The following is a 21,029-nucleotide window of genomic DNA, read 5'->3' as shown; positions in this document are numbered from 1 at the left end:
CTTTTAGAAATTATTCGAATTTGGAGGTTTTTAAAGACATGCCAGTTGCACACAAGCACTCCTAATACAATGTAGTGCGTTCATTTTTCAATCAAATTCATATGGAGGCTTTTGGAGACATGTAAACTGCATGCGAGCACTTTTGATACATTGTAATGTCTTATCTTTGCTTACGCGCACCAGGTTTCGGCACAATTCTTTGAAACTCACTGGTTGCCACCAATGTTCCCTCTAATTATTTTTCTCTATGTGCAGAACTGGTTTGCTGTTGTGCGCACATTATTTTCCATGTGCGCAACTGACTAATGAGGTAAGCCACTTTGTGAGTACGTGTATTTAGTGAACTACCATCACAGAAGAGAGTTTGGAAAGGAATTTCCTCTTGCCAGCCACTGCAATTCTTGACAAATCTTACACTTTTTCCAAGCACATAGGCTAATATAGAATATATCATATGTGATTAAAGAGAAAACTCATCAACCAGCCAAGACTTCAACATCTGCCACAGTACCTTGCAAACGTTTTATGCCACTGGAAAATCACTCATGTGTACTACAAAACACAAATGGGGCTGATTCATGGAATCATTTGCGCCAAAAAACGGGGATTTGTGCGCCATTCTGCCCGCAAATCTCTGTCTGACAAATGGGGATTTGCGGCAGATTGGTGCACAAATCCCCGTTTTTCGGCGCAAATAATTCCATGAATCAATCCCATATATCTCTTGTCATAAATGGATGAGGCTGTCAAGATATTCAGACAGAATACAACATTTGCCGATGGATTAGTGGCAATTAAAAGCAATGTGTCAAAAAACATGCTGATAGAAGTTCAATTCCCACTTTAATGAAGTAATTCACGGGCCAGGAGAACATGTGTCTAATAATTTGTGTAAGGATGATAATTGCATCAGAATAACTGCACCTTAGATATGTTGATCAAATATTCCTGTTCCTCTGCTTACTATCCACATTACATTGTCCTTTGTGTAGTGATAACACCAGCCTTACAGATAAGAGTCATATACACCATCCATTTTTGCTCTCTAAAAATGAAAATGTGCCCAACAAAATAGAGAAACAATGAACATTTTGTTGCTTCAACTCACAAAGCTCCTCTGATATTTTTCCGAATTAGTGACCAGCAGCAGAGCAGTGGCATAGGAAGGAACTCTAATAATATAAATGCCTGATCTCAACAGGAATTTTAAGGGGAAGAACATCTTTTAATAAGCAGACAGCATCCCTAGTGGCAAAGCTAATTACTTTTTTACTCCACAAAAAATCATTTGACTCCAAGTAGGGAGCAAAATCTGATTAGAGCCTTGCTTGTAGCCCTGACCTAGAAAGTGAAATGACAGGGAACATAATATAGTCTATAGTTTTGGTCACCCTTCCACATCATAGCCTAGACAAATTAAACAAGAGCTTTATTGAGATTTATTGTGGATCTCTGTGTAAGAAAATCACATATACGCCTTTTAAGTAAATGGCATCAAATCTCAAGAGATACAACATATTGGGCCTCATTACGAGGTGGGAGGCAAGGGATTACCGGCAATGGTAAGGGCACTGGTGCCGGTAATCCCTTACCTCCCTACTACGAGTTCACTTTGTGGGTCCTTCCTTAATGCCTGCTTTTTGCAGGAGTTAAGGACGGGAACCGCAAAGGGACTCTAGAGCTAATAACGGTACAGCAATTTGCCTATTGGGGCTCAAATGGGAATGGGGAATGGCCCTGGTGAAAGGGGAATTACCGGTCCCTCGGGCGGAGTTGGAAGGGTTTTGGAGGCAGCCATGGAGCTAGTAGCTCCATGGCTACCTCCAACCTCGTAATGAGGCCCATTGAGTCCCTTCTTCTGTAACTATAGATTCCTCTTCTGTAATTCTTTGTTAGGAGTTAAATAAGATGCAGGAGATGCTAGAGACGATACAGAGCATATGGTTATATTGAAAAGCCCTCATCATCTGAGCATAGAAAGAAAACGAAGGTGCTGTTGTCTAGACGGATACTAAAATGTCCTATTCTTTAGCAAACAAGCAACACATTTCCTTCAGTATACTCCCAAAACGTCTTACTTGGTTTTTGAAATGTGCTGCTTTGTTCATCACCTGCAATGAATGATGACCTGCGCTTTTGCACCCATACCCTTCCCCGGCCCCTGTACTTGTCTCCAATACTAGTTGATAGAGCACTGTAAAAAGTGAGGAAATGCAGCAGTAAACACTCACTGGGATATTTGCAGACCCAGTTTAGTTTAGTTTAGTTTATTTGTACCATGCACCGAACCCTGAGGTAACTGGGCGCTAGAACTTGAACAAGTGTTACAGGCATATAGAAGAATTTACAACAACACAATAACAACAATAAGTGCAGGTCGACCGATGGTTACAGACAGGTCGGAGGTTGAAACAGTACATGTAAGAAAGTTAGTCTAGTATTACAGAGATACATACAGAGAGCTTGAGCAGGCACCAAATTATTGAGGGTGTGTTAACGGGCCGTTAGTGTTTCTTATCGAAGAGCCAGCTCTTTACGTTGGCTCTAAAGGTCCAAAACGAAGCCATTCTGATGCTGAGGGGGAGGACCCACAATACTTTGCAAGCAAGGCACATTTAATACTCAACATATTATGTGCATTTTAAGAATGTCATGACTCTGCATGTACCCAATTATTTTGCAGTGCATACAGGATTGTTTGCAACATACCTTACTCTTATATCATTGTGTAGGATTACACAGTTCTCAGTGAAACTGTTTTGCATAGCAGCAAGTTACCATATAATGTCTGACGGTCAATGCCCAAAGGAAGGCATTCTCCTGTCTGAATATCTGGTGCCCTGATACTATGGACGAGTAATCCCAGGCAAAGTCCATACCCATTCTCCCATGTAGGCAAAGTAAATGATGTAGCTCTCCACTTATAGGGTAATGTTAGTAATGCTAAAGTTGAAGATACTGAGCATCACATTTGTCTTCTCACACTGCTTACAGGGCAAATTAATATTTTAGTTTTATAAAGCGTTAACTTGCAAGGGGGCCGCTTCAAAGCACTTGTGTGATTTATGTACTAAAAAGAGGAAGTATGGGATAAGGTTACACATTCAGGTAGCCTGCTTACTTACAGTCAGTATCCAATATTTTAGCTGGTAGCTTGATTGTATAGTGTGGGTGACGCTTTTGGTAAGGCACAATGAGTAACAGAAATTCTGGCACGTGAACATTATTCATATTATTCATATTACAACAGACATAAAACAAGTGGATGTAGGTACACATCTGCTAACCTTTCGCAGAGCCAAGAGAGGAGGAGTCAAGGTTGTCTGGTACTATCGTAATGTGTTCTGGGGCAGAAGTTGGGGTCTAAAGGTCAAAGTGTGGTAGAATCAAGCTTAGGAGTCATGGGTGGGGAGGGAACATTATTTGGTTAATGTGTGCAGGCATATCTCGGTTAGATTCTTCTGTTCATGGAGCCAGTTTTTCATAGTTTTTTACCTCTTGTATTTTGCTGTTAGGGATTTTAAGTGTTTACGGTCACCCTCGCATACTAGTGTAATGCAAATTAGCAGAATATCAAGACTAGTTGCTTATTTTAAGAGAAAGCTAATTTCAATTAATTGCTGTGGCTTGTGCCTCATTAAATATTTATGAATAGGTGAAAATTGTCTGTGTGCGCTGCTAAGAATCTTCTGATCGGCACCCAGAAAGAAGCTGGGCAAGCGCACATGCGCACAGCTTAGAGGGAACACTGGTTGCCACGTTCTTGTTTGTAGTCCGCTGCTTTCTGGGACTTGAGGTCAGGGTCTTATCGCCTGCTCCTCAGACTCATATGAAGGATTCCTCCATTCAGGGGAAAGAGCACTTCTTGACCATGTCAAAGGGAACCCCCAACTTCACTGCTCTCTTCTTCCTCTCGTACTCTGCCTTCCTTGAGACAGGGCTCCCTCCCCCACATATTGAAACTTCACCGCACAGGGTCTTCCTCTAGCATATCAGCGTCCAGTTCTCCTCCGGTTTTCAACAAGCTGTGCTGGCCTTCCTGCTGCTGCTTCACTCCCCTTTCTATACACATGCACCTCTTCATGGGGTTTCAGGGGTGTACAATTCTCCCTGTTTGCCAGACCACAATCAGGCCAATTATTGGGACGTGCCTGACCTGCAGATCTGTAACTCTCAGGCTCCCTCTTCTTCATCCCAGTACTATAATGGCACTCTTCATAGGTAACATGCATCACTCTTGGGAGATCTTCTTCTACCCAGCACAGGCCTTCACTTTAGGGGGAGAAGAAGGACAAGAACAACAATATCCTACAAAATCTGAGGGAGGGTAAATGATGTCACTGTCAGAAAAGGGGGATACCATGTCTCGTCCTCTGGCACTCTCTTCCCAATCCCTAAGGACCCTCCGTCCAGGTGATCCTCCCTCACTAGTGGAAACTCCCAGGGTTGGGATCCAAGAGTGATGTCCCTTCACTGACCAGCTGAACAGAAGATCCCTGGTGAGTAGATGCGAGAGTACCTTCAGGTTTCTCACAGTCTGTATGTTATGTTTCTTAATGTTATGACATTTTATGTCAGAATCTGTTCCATAAAGGTATGCCAGATGCATTTAAATCACTGATTTTGCCTTAATGTTTCTCCTCAGATCAGCCTTAGTAATAGTAGAACTACTTCCTGTGCCTTTGCTCTGCTTGTACCACTGATTTCAACCTATCAGTGGAGATGTGCGAGTGGAAGCAGGTGACTGGCTCCATTGTGTCAGTTGTTTCCTGTTTAGTGCTGTGAGTATTTTTACTAAATATTTGTTAATTACGAGTCTTTGCCTGCTTTTAGCGAGTACATTTGGCCAGTACGCTGCTTACCTGTAGGCCTGGCGACTATCTTTCATCATTCTTTACACAGTCAATTCCCCCAAATAGTTTGACATACTAGTGCTCTTGTTGTTATTTGATTTTGCCCAGTGGTGGCTCGAAACACAATTTGGTTTTATAGACGCCTAACAAATGATATGATAGGTTATTTATAACAGGCTTAATACCCATAGGTGTCTAAGCGAGGACCCGGGGATTTAACCTGTATTGCTCTGTGTCGTCTTGCTTCCAAGGCGAGCATGTTGCTGCTGAGCTATCCTTCCGAGACAAATGCACAATAAAATAAAGAATAAAAATGTCTCTTAGGGATTTCATTACTGATATTCCTTAGATGTTGTGTATTTGGCCCTGTGCTTATTATTTTGATGTCCTAAGGGATCTAGGTGGATCTCTCAAGCATGACACTCTCCCCATGGGACGAGGACAATGTAATGTGTCATGGGTTCGATGCCACAATTCAGCCGACTCAGCCCTCTATGCTCCTGAGATGAGGTCATGAGTGTTATCCAAACCTGGAGGTTATCACCAAAATCCGTATCTTTTTTTTTGTTACATCCTCCATGTGATGTGTGCCCCAGAAGTAGGTGCCTGTGCCAACAGAGGGTTCTAAAATAGATTGAATGAGCTACCCAATATCCACGGCTAAAGCACAGCTTTCCGAATCAGTAGTGCAATCAGGAGGCACATCAGGCCCTCAGAGGACCAAGGTGCTGTGTTCCTAGAGGTGAAACCAGAGCCTAAAAGGGTGACCTTGGAAAGGATGGAGGAGCAAGTGTGTGCTGATGAAAAGGGAAGGTCAAAGTGAGGCACAAGACTAGTGAGGACAGAGAGGAGGTTAGAAGTGAAATAGAGAGTGGAGTGAAGAGGAGCAGGCAGGCACACCAAGAGTCTGGGGGTATGCGAAGATAAGGTGTAGAGGGATGAGCACATGTCTAGGCATCGGTGGAAGTGGGACGGAGAAAGAGAACTTATAAGAGTTTAGGAGTTATTGAGGGGATATCCTTAGGCACAAGAACATTGGAGCATGTCAAAGAGGTGTTTGGGAATGGGGTGTTGGGGACGATAGTCAGCTCCTGAAGTTCAGGGTGCTCCCAATGACAAGCAGCCCCAGCAGGCAGAGAACACCAGAGCCTTGTTGTGTACATTCTGGGACTCACTTTCTCGTCACCCAGCCCTAGCTCTCCACACTAACCGTGCCTAACCTGCAGGAGCCCACTAGTCCCTGAGGCCCAGACAAAGGGATCTCACTGGAAATGAACAAGCACCAAAGGAGGACAAAAAGTGGAGGCTATTCCAGGAACAATCTATGGATTGAGGAGTTCTAAATTCAGAGCCCTTTGGTCTAAACAACAGAGATTTGAGATCTGAAGAGAATATGTGTTGCATACACACACTGTTGGGGAGTACAGAGTCTTTAGTCACATTGTATCCTATGAGAAACCATTGTGTCCTGTCTTGGGAAGTGCACTTAAGCCCCCCCCCCCTGCAATCTAGACAGTAAACCAATTAAAACATCCTTGTTCTGTAGTATCATATGTAGCATTCATTACTGTACCCACCAAATTGTCCACATATGTTGAAGCCCTCTCTTACATTACAACCTCACTCCTACTGGCTCAGTACCACCCATGCACCGTCCACAGCCAGCATGTGCTGAATCCACCTTACATGTCAATATCAGTGTCTTACCCAGACACTGAGTGATTCTTCAAGCCCCTCACATAATACCACCAAGATCATCAAGAGCACGGGCTTACTGACCCATGCCAACAATCCAGGATCTTATCGCTGACCCACAACTCAGCTACTCCACTTTTTAATCTCTTAACACCCTACACTACATACACCAACACCCTAAACACACAGCAGCCTCCCCAGCTCCACCCTAGCCACCTCAAAGAAATTCAGAGCTACATCTGTATGAGCCCCACAATACTGCTATTTCCTATCACATACCCTCTTGTTCCAGACTAGCTCTTCTGGTTTTTAAGCGGTGCAGATATTCAACATTAATCGGGTACTGGCCTGCAACCATCAACACCTCAGATTTTGCACCTGCTTCTCTCTCTCATCCTACTAGACCATCCTCCCCTCCCCTTTCTCTTCCAGACCCATATGGCAAGAGGCCACTAAAATGGCTGACGTTGCGCTCTATGAGACTATTTTGCATTACAGTGCACTGTCCCTTACTCATCAGAGTATATGCCAAAGGATGACATGCCTAAGAACACACTTGCCTCACAGGGGAGTACAGGGGAGTACGAATGTTGACGTCCCTTTACCCCATCCAGCATGGAATAAGGCAATCCGCCCAGCCTCGCTTTTGTTGAGACGAGTGTGAGTGGGCGGGCTTAAGGATAGGACTGGGGAGGGCTTAAAGATGGTGAATCATTTTAGCAAGGCAAGAGGAGGTGGCCAGTCATTGAGGGGGCCGGCATCCGACTACCTCATGCTGCGTGGAACCAATAAATGAAGTTGAAACTTATTTTGGCATCATCGAAGGCAGTTCAGTGTCCTTTTTGACGTTTTTATCCTTTTTGTAAATGCAATACCTCTGGCTAAAAGGTAAAGCAATCTTCTGCCACGTCATAACATGAGCGGCAGTGAGCCCTTCGATTGTCCCATTTCAGTTGTGAATATCCATCCAATCTTCTTACTTTCTCCTTGCATTCTTGGACAATTAGTCCTATATTTAAAATGGTGTAAGAAAAATTACATTTCCTTGAAAGCATAGCAGCAAACAACTGGATGAGCTACGCATCTTGAATATGGCATGAGGAAGAGTGATACAGTTTAAGCATGATAGCAGAACTTAACGCTTACACTTTTACTTGTTTTGTTGCAGTTTGTGGGCACTAATGTTTGAACACTTGCTTTTAGTTTATTTTATTTATTGTGCATTTGTAAGGTGCTTATACATTAAGTACATTTTGTTTCAAAGCCCCCACAGTGCGATGGGGAGGGAACATGGGAATGAAAAGCAACTATGACAATGAAAGAGAGAGGCGGTCCTACTAGGCCTTGTGAGCATTCAGAACATGCAAGTGCAGAGAGAGAGAGAGATGGCGATGGGGCGGTGTAAATGCTAGGAGTAACATGGACAGAAGTTCTAGAGAGTACGTTGCAGCTGTTAAGTGGCTGGCAGAGGTCGCTTGGTAAGGGTGGTCAGCTGGCAGTAATTAAGGTGCCTGAGGCAAGTGCTGGGATTTAAAGGAGGCTGAGGCAATTTGGGGTGGGAAGCCAGCGACCCAGGTCGACACATACGGGCCCTGGTCACCAATCGCAGCAACTGTGGGGTTTAGCAAAGGTGGGAGGGGGGAAGGAGGAGGTGAATAGGAAAGTCTTGAGGAGCTTCCAGAATTTTAGGAGGTCAGGCTCAAGAAGGGGGAGGCTGTTCCAAAGGCGTGAGCCAGCCGAGGAGAGAGATCGTCCACCAGCTTGCTGTTTAGCAAATCATCTCACACGCAGAGAGTTCGTGCCAGAGGAGCGTAAAGATCTGGAGGGAGAGTATTTAGTGAGAACCAGTTGTAGATAGCGTGATCCCTGTCCCCAGACAGCCTTATGGATGATGAAGAGGTAATTGAATTTGATCCTTGCATCAACCGGGAGCCAGTGGAAAGTTTTTAGGGCTGGAGAGATGCATTCACTAGGCTTGAGGCCAAGGATAAGTCTTTCAGTCCTGTTCTGGATTAGCTAGAGTGGTTGTAGCAAGGAAGAGGGTAGATTACCGAAGAAGCTATTGCAATAGTCAAGCCTAGAGAGTACCAGAATGCTAGAGAATTTGAGCTTCTTGCTGTAAGTGAAGGTGGAGTTGAATTTGGGCCTTCTTGGCAAGGTTCTGGATGTGAGGGGGGAAGGCGAGAGAGGAGTCGAAGATGACTCCAAGGTTTTTGGCTTCAGATGAAGGAGAAAGGGGAGAACCCATACAGGGTGGGCAGAGTGAGGGGAAGAAAGAGGGGCAGGAGTCCCAATGGGAAGGATCTCAGTCTTGCTGGCATTGAGGCAGAGATCATTGGAGGCAAACCAAGACTGGGTGGCAGATAGGCAGTCAGGAATGATGAAGGAAGTAAGGGGAGAATCAGAGGGAAGTTTGATGAAGAGCCTTTTTGGGCCATGGACAGAAGGCAATTATATAAATGCCTTCTCCACATACGCATACTGCCACCTCCTCAAACCTTTCCCATAACCGGAATACGGTTCCACGGGCCGTTCAGTGTACAGCGCATTATGACCATACTAATAGTGAAATGCGCTATACAAATGATGCACTACTACTAATACTACTAGGTAACTGTGTCAAGCTTCATTAGTCTAGAATATTCTCCGGCTTCTGGTAATTTTCACTTTGTTCCCCCACCACATCATGAACTTGCAGTCTGACATTAGAGATTGCAGAAAAAGAACACTATAAGAGCTGGCGAGACTTGAAAGTGGGCAACTCAACATATCTGGATAAGATCTGTAGCAGAGTGCTAAAACCGTTCTGTGGCAGGTATGAGATGTTCAGTCATTCCTTTTTCAGCTCACATCACTTTGAATTCTGCAACTTGCAATCCTGAAGCCACAATGGGAAATGTAAATGTGTATAGATAAATCAACAAATACTTTGTTGAATGTCAAGTGCAGGCTAAACATCTCAGGCCTCATACTTGATAACTTGTGATAGTGTGTCCAAAATGGCTGATTCCAGCTCAGAGAAATAGAGAAAGCAAATCAGTCTGCAAGGCTCCATCTGAAAGCAAACCCCTCTGCGCCTGATCCTCTGAATTACTTTTACAACCTAGAAAAATCGTTGTTTATTTTGAAGTTTCTTCAAGGTTATAGCAAGAAAGCAAAATGTTGTTTTATAGTTTGACATAGATGGAAATTGGCTGGTCTCTTTATTTTATGAGCTAACTTGAAATAGAGACCTATGGTTGTGACTAAGATTAAACTATATTACCATTTGTGAGAAACCTAGGGGTATTCTCCCATATAGACACTGAGAATCCTCCATTCAGGTGGCCTGGGGAGGGCCATCATTTTGCATCCCAACCATGGGGGTGGACGAGCGAGGGAGGATCACCTGGGTAGAGGAGTCCGGGGTCGCGCTCGTGGGAATGCCCCTGGTGAGACGCAGTATTCTTAAAGGCGGAAGGTAAGGAGAAAGAAGTCCCAGAAGTCTTCATGGGATATGCAGGTCCCATTGTCCCTGATCCAAGAAGGAGGTAAACATAGCATGCCAGAACAAAACCAGGCAATGAAGAGGGCCAGATGAGACAAGAACCTGGCTCTAGCTTCAACATATTTTTGCCTTCCCCTGGTTCAGTGGGGAATCACAGTGCAGGGGGTGGAATGGCTGAGCAAAGGGAAGAATGACACAGCAAGGGGGGAGGAAAGGCAGTGCACTGGTGAACAATAGCATAGGGTGGAATGACAGCACACAGGGAGAAGAAATCACAATGCAAGGGGGTAAGGAATGACAGCACAAGGGACAAGGAATGACAGCCCAAGGGGGAGAGGAAGAAATAGTAGTGCCAGTCTGTATGTACTTTCTTAATGCCACATGGACATTTTTACTGTGCCTCAAGGGTAAAGCAAACATAAGTGTTATCATGTGGATTGACTGGACTACATTCAATGTAGGCCAGTCTAGCTATCTAATACCACTTTCCATTTTATCTGGACTCTTGATGCAGAATCAAGGATAAAGCAAACATCAGTGTTATTACATGGACACACTGGCATACATTCAATGTAGGCCAAGCTAGCAACATAGCAACACTTAACATGTTTGGTTTACCCTTAATGCACAGTAAACATGTTTTACTGTGCATCAACAGTAAAGCAAAAAGAATGCCATGCCCCCAGTACCACTCAGTGTGTGAGGGCTGCTGGAGACATGTCAGTGACTGCCCCTAAATGTAATGCCCCTCTCCTTCACACGTACTCACACATATGACACTTTCATCCGCACATCCATACATCAAACAACTCCGTGCATGCACACATGCATATATAGAAAAACACCAAACCACACACCACATTAAAAACAAAACACTTATTTGCTTGCAACCTCACCACACACCACATGGGGGACCAGATGACCTCCCCTCCTCTACCCAATGTGGATACTCTGACTGCCAGTGTGTTCACGTTGCTTAAAGGAGGTGAGGACCATCTGGGAGATACCCCTCCCATCTTCAATGTTGACACGCTAACTGACAGCTGTCAGTACTCGTGTCCACATTGTGTGAAAGAGAGAGAGGGCCCACCTCTTCTTTATGGTGGTGCAGCATGTGGTGAGGGTGCGAGTAGGTAAGTGATGCAGACGCATTACTTAAAATTTAATAAAAACACCTACCTGTTCGCACCCACACGTCCACCACTATGGAGGATCAGATGGACCTCCCCTCCACAATGTAGACATGCTGACCAACAGGATAGACCTCCTCTCCTGTCAGTCAACATGGCAATGCTGTTGGTGCAATAATGAGAGGTGGCAGGCCAGACATCTGCTGCCCTGCCTCCTCTCATTATTACACACTTGATTATATTCTTAACCTCTTCTGTGTGCCTCCAGTTGCTCGGTTCACAACAAGCAGAGGTTGAATTCCTGAATTGCTCTGTCTCTACCTGCCATAAACAGAGCAACTGGAAGGACACAGGGGAGGCTGAGCACATCAACACAGATCACCTCGCCATTTATACAAAAACCATAACAGTTAGGAAAATGAAATGTACTCCCCACATTTATAATTTTACCCTCCATCAGTTCGCCAACTCTCAAATTTGGAACATGTCCACAGCAACCAGAACACCTTTTAGCTTGTCATCACAATTCCCTAATTCACAGGTGGATTAATTTTCTTTCAAGAAAATTGCCTGTAAATCATCTTAAAAAATGACACAAATAAAGGCAGTATGACTTCTGGTTGCTGAGAAAAATGCTTAAATGTTAATAGTGCTTTTAAATTAATAGCACATCTTCCAGTTATGCAAATTGTAGCTCTGGTCTCCAGTCCATTTGCCACACTGGGCCAGCCTGTGATCAGAGTTTTTTTGTATTAGTCTCTTTGTTGTTTGAAGTGTAGGCTGCAGATCATAAATACCTGCACAGAAATGATTTTTCATAGACTACCAGTCTGGGGAAAGTTTGTTTTCAACATAATTAACAGCCACATTTATTGCAGTTGTAAGCAGCTTGGACGCAAGGCAAGCTTTCAGTGTGGGAGTCCTTTGTGACATTTGCCCCACGACGAGCAAAAGGGTCTGCCTCGGGCCCACAGGAACTTTTTATGGAAACAAAGTGTGTTTTACTTTTCAATTTATTTCCGGTATTTTGCATGTGAAGCATAATATACATTATTTTTTTTGTTCAACACACTCCATTTCTTTTCCCTGACATCTTCATGTTAGCTGGGGAACATTTTTCTCATGTCTTGCTTTAAACTGCAAACACACATGCAAAGTCACCCTAAGTGTCCTAGGGTCATCCAGACATGGTCCCCTTGCTCACTGTGCTCAGAGAGGCACAGCTCCACCTCACTAATGATGCCCAACAAGGGTGAAACATTTGTATGGGGTTGCTGTTGGTACTCTTGTTCAGAAGGAAATTGCCATAGCATTTCGGTGCTGGACGCCCCATGTGGGTGGGACAAAGACTGATGTGCAAATGGATATTTCCCATCCGTGAAAGGTACAGTGAGCTAAAATGTGGCTGCAGACTCTAGAGTGGGTACCATTCCACAGAACAGGCCATTTTTGCCATGTTCGTTCTCATAGAGAGGCACCCATGCCACTTTTTTTGACACATGCAAAGATGTTTTGGTGGCAATCTTTGAAACTCTTGTTTTTAATGTGAAAGGGACCTTTCTTTGAATTTCTTCTGCCGCTTGTGAATTAAAATTCTGCGTTTCCTTTTGTCATGACAGGTAGGCCTTTTTCACATGGCCCTTCATTGTGTTACTTACAGAAACCCCACAGTCTGCTTTAATGGGACCATTTTCAGTCAGAAGGTTTTGTTATAAAGGCTGGCAGGTCATTTTTGTTTTCAGTGGGCCCTTCAATTCCATTGGTTTTGGGCCTTTGATTACAACCCAAAACATAGACTCCATCATGGATGGTTTGGCAGGTCCAGGGTAGTCAAGCATCAAGCAGTTATTTGTGGTTTGGCAAACTAGTAGAACAGTGGGTGGCATCAGTTGGTGATACAAACGTGCAAACCCACTAAGCCTGTGACCATTAGAATGTGTCTGGCAAGTCACCTCTAATCTCCCCAAAAGGAGAGCAGCTGTTGAATCTAGACAGAGGCAATTTCAGGAGTGAGAAGCAGGAGGAATGGGCTGGCCATGTCGGAATTGGCTCTAGGGAGCTTCAGCAGAGTCCAGGGAGGCAAGACTTGAGGAACCATGTCCGGAGTAATAAGCAAATGACTGTAGGCAGCAGGAGCAGACATGAGCAGGATCTTAGCAGGAAGGGGAGCTGGAAACAAGAAGCAGCAGCAGCAGCCAGAGTGCTAATGGGAGAATGCAGCAGTGATCTGGGAAAGGGTTTTCGAGGCATGCCCATGCTGGTGCGTGACCTCTCCAGTCGGTAGGGTACAATGCAAGCATGGCTGTTATTTTCTGCCAGATCTTGTCTGAGCTGGAGGCCGGATGCAGAGTCCAAGAGTGCTGCGCGATATTGGTCATCGGAGTGGTGGAAGAACCACTGGCCCCTCTGACCATTACATTCGATCCATAGGCCACTGTAGACCCCGTGATGACTGGTAGCGAGGTCATGTCATGTCCGCCTGGTTTGGTGTGTCTGCGACAGAAGTCCAAGGAATCCTTGAACATTCAATGCAAGCCAGCAGACATACTGCAGGCATCATATGGCTTTTTGGGAACTCTAAAGTTCTTTTCTGATATGCAAATTTCCTTTAATTCAGATTCAACAGCTCTGGGCAGTCAGGCAGACCTAACAAGGAACGCGATGCAATCTTCTTTTCAAATGAAAATGTGGAAGAAAAGAGGCAGCCTGGTGTATTTCTTACATGATGCTCAAAAGTTATGGGGAAAAAAAAGATGAAGAAATGCACGTTTCACCTTTAAGAACGTTAAACAAAAACTTCGTGTTCTCATTAAACCGTTCCGCAAGCTCTGTGCATGCACAAACTGCCACCCAGAGGAGCGATTAAAGCTAAATTATATTTAGCAGATTATATATAATGTGCTGATTTACGAAAACACAGCCATGAAACACACCTCCAGGATTTGCTCTCAGCATCTTCGTCAAGGCTTCCCCCGACTCCCTGCTGTGCATTTCATATCGGAGAGGCTCTGCATTCATTTATCAGCTCAACATATCAGTAAATCTTTCAAGCGGCCCATATCTCCTCACAACTCTGCTTGCAAACCAGAAGAATGCAACCCCAGGGAGTTCCCCCGTCCCCCCCAAAGTATCATCAGCTGAAGGAACAATGCGCACTAACAAGCCTGCGCGTGCTCAGAATTGTGACTTCCTGTTGTTATTTCGGCTCTTGTTTCTGCTGGACTGAGCGACAACTGCGAATCTAAATTACAATGAATTGTGGGAAGAACAGGAGAATCTAAACATGCTGAATGCTCTAGCAAATAGCCATGGTACGATTCGCTCACGTGACTGCTGTTCAAACCCATATGTTGTCAATGTCTGTAATTGACGTAATAAATCATTACTAATATATTGATCTCACTTTGAGTACTGTTGTAATGATTTTCATGCAGGAGAGAACAGAAGGCGGATACTGACTCACTATGATTGGTCTAATTGGTAAAATACCGGACATTCAGTATCAGTGCTGTGATACCTGATTGGTTGCTTGTCAATGAGTCAGTGGCAGAATAAATGTAAGCATTTTATGCATTGGCTCCCCAGCACGCCTCAGATCACACCTGACGCCCTAATTTAGGGTCAGATAACCTAAACTGCGTTGGCGCAAGTGATGTGATGCGCTAGGACATATCATATTTTGCGCCAAAAAAAGATGGACCCAATTCACAGTTTGAATGTATGCGCTATAAGTGTTCAGATTCAAATACCTTCTTCCTCTTCCTTTGTAGGGGATGTGCTTTGAATTGTTTACAGAACAGGCCAGTGGGATGCTCGTTCTGGGACAGGGTCATTACTGACTTTCATGCATTTTTTTTTTAAATTGGAAGAGAATCCGTATGAATTGTTGACGTCCCACCTGTATTTCTATCAATCACGGGGCCGGGAGGATAGCTCAGGGGCAACGCGTTCGCCTTGGAAGCAAAACAGCGTGGAGGAACACAGGTACGATCCCCGGGTCCGCCCTTAGAAACCTCTGGGTATTGAGTGCGTTATACATAACCAATTGCAATGACTCAACCAGGGATAGAAATGCTTTTTTGTCATGCAATTCACAGTGACAGGCCCTATGGGACTTTTACTGTAATGTGTGACCCCATGACCCACAAGGGTCCTTGAAGGCTGTCAAGCATTATTGTTGGCGCTTGGCTGCTAGCGCTAATGTATGAAAGGGGGCTGACCAGCACATTTATTCTTTGCTGCACTGCCCCCTGAAATGTCCAGGTTACCTTAGCAAATAGAGTGCCTTGTAAATTTCTTATAGTAGTACAACACAAAAAGTGCATGCTCTGTGCACTTTTTATTTGTGCTAGATTTGTGAATCTGGCTCTTCGAGTGGTGTTTAAAAACTGATATTGCCCCATGTGTACTGTGGTTTAAAATGTAGCATAGCGAAACGGAGTTCGAAAAAGCACATTTAAATCTGCTGAAATACCGCCAAACACAATTAACGGTACTGTGGAGTCACTATGGGATTAAACGTGGTGGTAGTTCCCCATTGTTGGAGTCCATAGGGCTCAATGGGGATTTTTGGTGCATTTACCGCCTGCAGCATTTCTGTGTGGTAAATCTGCGGATTTGTGGAGGTAAAGTGGAGGATTTACCTCTGATGCAAGCTGCAGGTAAATTTACCACGCAGTGATACAGCTGGTAAATTATAATTTGGCGGTGTGGAAAAAGTGGTGGTTATGGAATTACAGACATCTTTTTCCTGCACTGCCAACCTTATACTTAGGCCCTTAGTGCCAAAAAAACTAAGCACAAAAGTAAAAAGTTCCAGTGCAGGCATTTAGCAGATTCAGTGTCAAAATGTGTTGCAATTAGAACATGAAGGACAACTTGAATCAAGCGCTTGATTACAAAAGCTGCTGCCCCTGCTCGAACGGCACATTGCGCTGTTTGCCTTGTAGTGGTTGCATGTTGCTTTGCAGAAGGATGTGGAAGGCCCCTTCCACAGAGCAACATGCGTGCTGTTGATGTGGGCACAGGGAATAGTGGGGGCAGGGCTTCCTCACATGTATCGAATTCCTTATCCATGCATGCATGTTCGTATTCCTAAACAGAACGAGGGTCATGGCAGATACTTAATGTGCACCGTAGGCACGCATTTTGGGAGGGGGAAAGGGTTCCATACTCTCTCTGAGTACTGAAAGGGTGGAACACGCTTCTTTGGTTTTGGCACATATGATGGTGCTTTAGCGCCACATTTTGGTCAAGAAAGTACTACAGACGAGAGAAAAGAAAGGGTGAATAAATATGTGCTTAGCATACTATCTGGCTATGCTACTGGCATGCATTAGCTGCCTCACAGTTTGTATTTTTCATGTTCTGCCACTCACCATGCATTCTTCTGTCAGCATGTCCGGCACAGGCACGAGTAAACAAGAGAAGACTGCAGCGTTCTGCAGTTTATGGAGCCGGAATCTCAGCCACACCCGCTTATCTTACTCCTAGTCCCTCGTCCTATTTATCATCCTCGTCCCAGTTTCTCATCCTTGTGCTAACCTCTCATCGTAGTCCCTCATCATAGACACTCATCCCAGCTCCTTGTCCTAGTCTTTTATCCTAGTACCTAGTCATCCTGTCATCCTCCTGTGTGGGGTACTGGTCTCGGGCATGGGCAATCTCACTCAGCGGCATGATCAAGGCAGTGTGGGAACTTTAATATGGCTTAATTTGTTCCTGTCTTCGACACTATTGTCGGGGGGAAATTCTGCCGGGGTCGGCCGGGCCGTCCGTAGACCTCCGGGCAGGGAGGCCCCAACTCCTCCCGTATATCCCAAAAGAGATAGAGTATGAGACACACGCAAGAAGCAAGGTGACTCTGCTGTTTATTAGACAAAACGGCAGCTATGGGTCAAGGACCGTACGCGTCCGTCCTGACACACACACAATCGTGGGGCTCGCAGGCCCTTTTTACCTTAGTATGACGCGCTACTTGCGTCACCTTAGAAAGTTTAGCAAAAAACCTATTTCCACTCTGGATTGGTTACGCGAGTGGTAGGGTTAGTATAGCATACATATAGAGAACGGTGTTAGTGGTTGAGGGTTAGTCAGGTGATATACTTGGGCTGTCCCTTCAATTTGATACATGAAAATTGTTACATGAAGACCTCTGAGGATTGGTCAATGTTAATGGCGTCAGTGATAAGAGCCCCATGTTCTGATTGGTCCGCTCGCGAGGCTCCCAGTCTGGGACTATCGCTGTTCCCAGCTCGCGGTGCACCTGTCATTTGCAACAATGTTTTACTATGGGTAGGTGTAATGTGAGGATTTATTCATATATTGGGAGGTCGACTACTCCCACTGCTGCAGATGTCCAATGAGTCTTTTAATTGTATCTGCCTGTGTCTTGAAACGTGGGATTCAGGCGTCTCCTTCCTCCTGGACTTGGCATCCTGTCAGGTTTGGCTTTGTCACGTGAGGTGGGACCGTGTTTGAGGCACAATTCAGCACAATTAATATTGTTTTTCCCACTGTGTGCCTGGTTTATCTTGCAGGTGCGACCTTGGCGTCGGCTTGCGGCGTGCGAGATTGCAACATCGTGCCCTTGGCTGTGTGCTTTCGCCGGGCTCATTCTGCAGGGTCAGCAACCGAGTTCTTGCTCATTCAATGTTCATGGAAGCTTTTGCTTGCGGCCTACTTGGGCCTGGTGCATAGGTGGAACCGTTTGATGCAGAGCGCTTTAGGTTACGGTATCATATTGCTCTATCCTCAGTATCGTGTCTCCGTTATATTCTTCATTATGGTACATGGTTCTTAGAAGAAGGGTGAGCAAGCCTTTTTAGATAAGTTCATTATGCGTCTTGCGTTTCTGCATTTTGAGAGCCTATGTGGAAAATAATAAAGATGCACGTCCGTGGGTATGTCTGTCGCCTACGTCATAGCACTGAGTATGTTCTTCGTGTGGATTGGTGTGGGAGTTTGCACAGGTGTGCTGACCGTTGGCTAGGTCGTCATGGCATCTCTAACGACGTGTAGGTTTAGTCGAGTTGATCCATGCCGCAGGTGTCGGCATGGGCAGGGCGGGCTGCTGGGCAGGTAGGTGGGCACATCCATATGTTCCTGTACCAGGGTATTTGGTCGTCTGGTAGATAGGCAAACTCCTCTCGTGGCGGGTGTCTAGGCTGTGATCCTCTAGGCCAAGCGCGAGAGGGGAAGGGCGGGAGCCTGTTCTTCCATTCTCCCACTTCAGTCCCCCCTCTGGTCGACTTGTCGACCACAAACATATCCTTTTCTTTATCTCCTCTTACTCTCCATATTTTAGTTATTCCTCCCAAATGTCCATAGTGGTTAACATGGTCTTCAAATGACCAATACATATATGCACAGGTTCCTCCAGGAGTGCAGTATACCCATTTTCCTATGTAGCTCCTTGGGTTTCTTGGGTTTTCGAGCTTCACAGATGGTGGGTCCAGGTGGTTGGTGATGATCTGGTTGCGCAACTTCTCTCTCTCTTTTATGATTGTGCCTGTGTGTTGGCCATCATCTGTTGGCATCAAGAGGTGCATGCCAACCATTTCGATCATCTCGTCTGTGGTGCGTGCCTTCCGGGCCTTCCAAAATCTTATTATGATCAGTGTAGCTCCAGCCAAAATAGTACATCCAACTATAATCTTCAGTCCATCTGACAGCCAAGATGGCATCCATGACCATAATATTGAAAACCAGCTCTCATCCTTTTCACACCTTTACTTTCATCCATCATTTTTGAGTGCATCTGGGCCAATTGTAAAACTGCTTCTGTCAGTGTACCATTGTCAGCATCGTTGGCAGGGATGAATGTACAGCATGATTGTCCTATCTTAGCACAAACTCCTCCTTCCATTGCTGTGAGGAGGTCCAGTACATATCTGTTCTGAAGTGCTACCCTCCTCACAGCTCGCAGTTCCTCTTTTATTGCGTTGAATCCATTTACCGTAGAATTAATAGTCATCATTAGTTCCCATCGAGTTATCTGGAGCCATTTTGCGTTTGCGTAAGCCTGTAGTCCTGGATGTATTATTGAGGAGAAGAACATTGCTGCTCTGCTGAATAGTCTGTGTTCTGGTGGAATTGAAGTGAGTGCTGTTTCCGACCTTCCCCATAGGTAATTTCCTGTCAGAGGTTTTCCTTGTTTTTTCTTTCTATTCAGGACAGTATTATTGCCGTCGGTTTTGCTCTCTGGCCCCTTCTGAGGTTGTACAGATCTCTTCTTCCTCTTGTTCCATTCATCCATTTTGGGGAAGTTCGCCACATTGACATGTTTCTGGGGTACCACTAGTGATGGTACATTAACGTGCACCATTGTGCATATACCATTCCACAGAGGGGGCAGTGTGTGGTATGCCTTTTTTCCACAGGCCCAGTAATGGTCCATTACTACTGCTGTTCCTGCTCCCCCCTCAGGTAACTCCATCACGCTTTCACAGTTAGTGTTGTATCCTACGTCCACCTCCCCTTTATGTTGGTAGCATACCTTAGGCGCAGTTAGCGGCAGTATTGTTATTGGGTCTTCATCCTTCTCCATCCACGTGAGCATGGGTACGTACTTGACCCAAGTCGTCCAACATCTATGGTTGTGTCCATCAATAGTTGAAATATTTTCTCTTGTTACCATGTTGCTGCCAACCACTCCTATGTCCCATTTGTTGTTCATGTACACCTTCCCTGTTATTATCACCAGTGGTCTTTCCCAACATCCGTTTTTACCAGGGACTTCAGTGGCATACCAATCACATGGTAGGTACTGTAGTGTTACTTTCTTTGTTTCTCCTTTTTCAGGACCATTTGTTATGTATCTGAATCCTTCAGCATGTAAACTGCTCTTGTGGTAACTCAAATAAGTCTTGAGGAAGTTGTTTTCATATGGATATGTATCTCGTGTTTTCCACACCAGTTGCACCACTGTCCCTTGAAATCTTCCTTTCGTCTGGAACAGTGCCAGGTATATTATACATCGTGCTATTTTTTCATCTATCTCCGTGGCAACAAATGTTCGAGAAGCGCTCATGGCGTATGGGATTAATGAGCAAACGTAGCAGCTGTCTTCTGTTGTCTGCTTACCTATGTGGGTCATGTGTTGGTACCATATGTTGTTTGAGATGTGTGCTGAATCTTGTATGTAGTTGTCAATACCTTTTTTATCTGAGTATGTGCTGCGTTTAACTCTATTTTCCTTGTGTGGGATTTTACTAGTACCACCTGACGTAACACCTGTTGCAGCTGGGGGTGGGGGTGTATTAGGTTTGGGTACAGCAATAATATTGATAGCATAGCTGTACTGCCATACAGAGGCAGCCAAGAATCCGGTGATCATTAAAATCCCTATCAATTTTATTACAGATGCTAATTTCACCGGCATTTTGCTCTTACCTTGCTGCAGTCCGGCAGCTTATTCTTGCGACGTTACAGTTGCCCGCCTGAAAATTCTTAATATGCTTGTTATTAGTGTTAGTTGTCGTTTTTAAGCTCTCCCTATCAAGTAGTCATTCAGTGCCCAGGCGAAGAGCTGTTCGCACGCCAATCTAAGCGATCTATCTCTTAGGGCAGGCAAATATGGTTGGAGGTGGGGCATTGAATGTTCTATGGCCAAGAGGAATGCTGTGTAGTAGACACGTACCCTCCTTCTTTTCAGGTACGTTGGCCTTTTTATTTCATATACAAATTGGTGTGACAATTCTTCCAGGTAATTATCGTCTGAGGGCACCATCTACTCCTGGGCAGTGAATTGGTTAGTTATCTACTTTCTTAGTAGTACAATAATACGCTGTACCTGCATGTGCGAGAGAAAAGAAAGAGAACATTCAGGTGTTTACATGTGTATATGTGCAAGACAATGTCCTT

This window comes from Ambystoma mexicanum, chromosome 2p (assembly GCF_040938575.1).
Source record: "Ambystoma mexicanum isolate Mex_15411 chromosome 2p, UKY_AmexF1_1, whole genome shotgun sequence".
NCBI lineage: Eukaryota > Metazoa > Chordata > Amphibia > Caudata > Ambystomatidae > Ambystoma > Ambystoma mexicanum.
This window is presented reverse-complemented; position numbering follows the sequence as displayed.